This window comes from Castanea sativa, chromosome 11 (assembly GCF_040712315.1).
Source record: "Castanea sativa cultivar Marrone di Chiusa Pesio chromosome 11, ASM4071231v1".
Classification (NCBI taxonomy): Eukaryota; Viridiplantae; Streptophyta; class Magnoliopsida; order Fagales; family Fagaceae; genus Castanea; species Castanea sativa.
In genome coordinates, this window is record NC_134023.1 from 55,081,849 (window position 1) to 55,086,484 (window position 4,636).

The window sequence follows — 4,636 nt, forward strand, 5'->3', positions numbered from 1 at the left end:
ATATATAATTTTACGACGACATGGACTATTAGGTTATTGATAAATTACAAATAATAATTTGATATATATCTTATATATGAAATTATTAACAAACTTACACAATTCAATATCAAGCTCATATAAGTATTTTTTTATAAATTAATACATATAAATATATAATATTACATATAGTCAAATTGAGCCTTACTCGCGTGGTGATATTTTTAATAAAAATATTTGTCTCTTGCACATACCAAACTTTGAATCATTTGTAAATTTGAGGACTTAGACTCATTGTTGGATTCATATTTTTTATATTGTTAACGCGTATGTCAAATTTCATATTAATTGAAGGAGAATTAAGATACACACTTTTTTTTTGTATGCACCATTTATATATCTACCTAATATTAAACATCAACATATGAGATTGCATTCTTTAATATGTAACGAGTTCAATTACAACCAATGTAACATTTGTCAATGTTACACTGCTTAATAGCTTTATCTTAAACATGTTTTTTTTAGAAGAGATAATTTGAACTCAATCCTGTGTGTGTGTGTGTGCACGCGCGCGTGCGATAATTTTGCCCCTCCTTGCTTGACCCGCTCATTTTTGCTTCACTCCACACAAGTTTTTCCCACTTCGAAAAAGGTAGTAGAGGCAAGGATGAGGCGAGACTTTAGCTCTACATCATGAGGCAGGGCAAGGATGGATTTAGACTTTTTAAACCCACCCCGCCCCGCCCTATGTTGATAAGGATTATAATTGTAAAATTTTCATACCCTAAACTCCTACTATTTAAATAAACATATAAATATTAGTTTATTTTATTCTACCCAACGTGACTCTCTATCTCTCTTTTCTATCTAGCAAGGTTGGAAATAAGGTACCAATTTTGGACTCTTGTACATCGCTAACCTTTATTTTTTAAAGTTTTCTTTTGTTTTTATTAGAAACAAATTTGTATATAATTGAATCATGATGAAGAAAGTGGAAATTATTTTTGAAGGACTAAGAAAATTTTATTTTGTTATGTATTAGGAGTTTGAATTATTTTGTTATGTGTTATACTATGAGATTTTTCTTATTGTTGCGATATTTTCTTGCCAAACACTTGGATAATATTATTCAGTTTTTGCTAAAAATTAGATTGATTTTATGAGATAAATTTAGTTGTAATTTCAATTATATTTTTATTAATGAAACAAGTTTTTTTTTTTTTTTTTTTTAAAACTATAGTAGTTGTGGGACAAATTAACAAGAAGTAGAATTTTATGGAGTGGGACAGGGCTTCGTGGGGCCCCAAGGGGCAGGTCGGGAATAGGGTAAAAAAAAATTTTCTCGTCATGCGGGCGAGGTGGGAATAGAGCAAGAAAAAATCATACAAGGCAGGGACGAAGACCTCATCCTTTGGCCCAGCCACGGCTCGCCCCATTGCCATCCCTATGTTTGTGTGTGGGTCTTTGAGAGAGAGAGAGAGAGAGAGAGAGAGAGAGAGAGAGAGAGAGAGAGAGAGAGAGAGAGAGCCAAATTGTATGAATTTGATCAAATTGAATTGTATGAGTATATGCTATGCAAACTTATGTACCTTCAATGTTTATTAGATGAATCTTGAGAATTTATATGATTACAACAAACTTCAAAATGTAATTGTACTAATTCTCTTAATTAAGGTATAAGTACAAATGTAATTTTTTTTTTTGGCTAAATGAAAAAAATGCAGGATCATGAAGTAAATATATCTGACTGGATAAGATAAACCATGGGATTCTCTTTGGCCTGCCACCTGGCACTGATAAGTACAAATGTAATTAATTAGTGGTTTTTGTATCTTTTTTCTCATACAAATGTGTTTGAATTTTTTTAGGGTAAATTACATATTTGGTCTCTATCTTTTACTGCATATTTCAATTTGGTCCTTAACCTTTCAATTATGTCAATTTAGTCTCTAATTTTTCAGTGTCTAGTTAATTTAGTCTTTGTTATTATATCTTGGATGAAAATTGATGAAATGTTAAATGACCAAAATAAAATTTTAGTGTATTGTCACATCAATGAAACATAATTTTTTATTTTGGCCATTAGATGTGTTATCAATTTTCATCTAAAAAATAATGGTAAGAACTAAATTGACACAATTGAAAAATTAAAGACTAAATTAAAATATAGTGTATAGGATAGGAACAAAATACGTAACTTACCCTTTTCTTTATTAGTTGTATTAATATCATATTACGTCCAAAAACTAAAATTTATAACTTATTGAGGGTCAAGCAGACTTCACCAATGAATACATTTTCACTATACATATCTCTCGAGAAAGGAAGGAAAAAAAAAAAAAAAAAAGAACAAAGAAAAAAGTTTTGTTACAAAATTGATTGTAACTTTAGGTTACAACCTTACTTAATATCTTTTTATTATAGGTGAATTTTGACAAATTCGCCATTCGATTACATTTTCTTCTTATATATTCTATGCTTGCAAAATTTCAAGAAAATTAAAGATCACTAGCTATGTTATCAATAAATTTATTTAATTACAAGTTTTTGTAATTTAAAATTATGTATAAATTATAAACTTATAAATCATATAGTAAATAATATATGATTGATACAAAATTTGACATGTGTATTAAGAGCGTAAAGAACATGTAATTTATCAGTTAAATTTTCAAAATATGTAGTAATATTTATTTTATTGAGTAAGTTTGTAATTTTAAGTTATAACCAATTTTGTTACTCAAATTTGTCTATAAAAAAAATAAACACATTAACAAAGATAGATTCAAAAGAGTTCTTGATAAGAGAGCCCATGCAGCAAATCTAGTTATTGTGGAAGTTCCCGTAGAGATTTCTTTGTTACAAACTTACAATTATTATTTTTACTTCAATCTCTGACTTTATTCTGGCTCCACATGGATGAATGACATATTTCTTGCTTTGGATGAATTAGTTTAATCTAAGAAATGATAAAATAATGTGTGTGTTTCTCAAAAAAAGAAATGATAAAATAATAAAGTTTGACTAGCGATTGAAACGATTCTTTTCTTCTAACTATCACATCTCTCAGATGGCTTAACTCTTAAAATGTGACCAAACCATATAATACAAATTAATTACTTCTAATCATCTTCCTCAAAAAAAAAATTTACTTCTAATCATGGCCCACATGATCTCACAACTAAATTACCACACTCCCTTATCCCCACCTAGCCCATAATTTCGCTTTCTTCTGATGTATTCAATATAAATGGATTAGGTAATTTAAATAAAAAATTAAAGCAAGGAAATTAATACGGTTAATTTGACCTAATGATCCATGTACACTACAAAAAGCATATTTAATATACCAAGCTACATATATGTTAGAAATAAACTCAAGTATAATATATATATATATATATATATATATATATATATATATATATAATACATTAAGCTTAGTATAATAATCCAAAATCACAATAACGCATGACATTACAAAACTATATTAATCCATGGTATTCTATCAAACCATGTTCATTATTTTTTTTAATAATACCTTAATTTATTCTAACACCTTAAACATCGTGTAATTTCATATTATATTATCTCAAAACGGTATCTGTATGACTAGAACTACATTTTCTTATATAAAAAAATTAGCTTATTTAAATAAACATAAGCTAATTGTAAATTTTCCCTACCCTAAACCCCTATTATTTAAATAAATATATCAATATTAACTTATTTTATTCTACCTAACGTGACTCTGTCTCTTTTTTATCTAGCAAGGTTGAAAATAAGGTACCAATTTTGGACCTTTGTGCATTGCTAACCTTTGATTTTTTAACATTTTCTTTTTTCTTTATTAGAAACAAATTATATACTATTGAATCATGATGGAAGAAAGTGGAAATTATTTTGGAAGAAATAAGCAATTTTTATTTTGTTATGTATTAGGAGTTGGATTATTTTGTCATGTGTTATACTATGACATTTTTCTTTTTGTTTTGATTTTGTCTTGTTAAACTCTTGGATAATATTATTCAAATTTTGCTAAAAGTTAGATTGATTTTATGGGATAAATTTAGTTGTAATTTCAAGTATATTTTTATTAATGAAATAGGTTTTATTAAAATTGTAGTAGTTGTGGGACAAATTAACAAGAAGTAGAATTTTACGGAGTGGGATGGGGCTTTGTGGGGGCCCAAGGGGCAAGCCGAGGATGGGGTAAGAAAATTTTCCCCGTCATGTGGGCAAGGCGGGAATAGAGCAAGACAAAACCATATGAGGCAGGGATGAAGACCCCATCCTTTGGCCCCGCCAATTCTTGCCCCATTGCCATCCCTATGTTTGTGTATGTGTCTGAGAGAGAGAGAGAGAGAGGCCCAAATTGTTTGAATTTGATCGAATTGAATTGTATGAGTACATGTTATGCAAACATATATACCTTTAATGTTTATTAGATGAATCTTGAGAATGTATACGATTACAACAAACTTCAAAATGTAATTGTAGTAATTCTCTTAGTTAAGGTATAAGTACAAATGTAAATTTTTATTTTTTTGGGTTAAATGACAAAAATGTAGGATCATGAAAGTAAATTTTATCCTATTGGATAGGATATATCACGGGATTCCCTTTGGCCTGCGACCTAGTGTTAATAAGTACA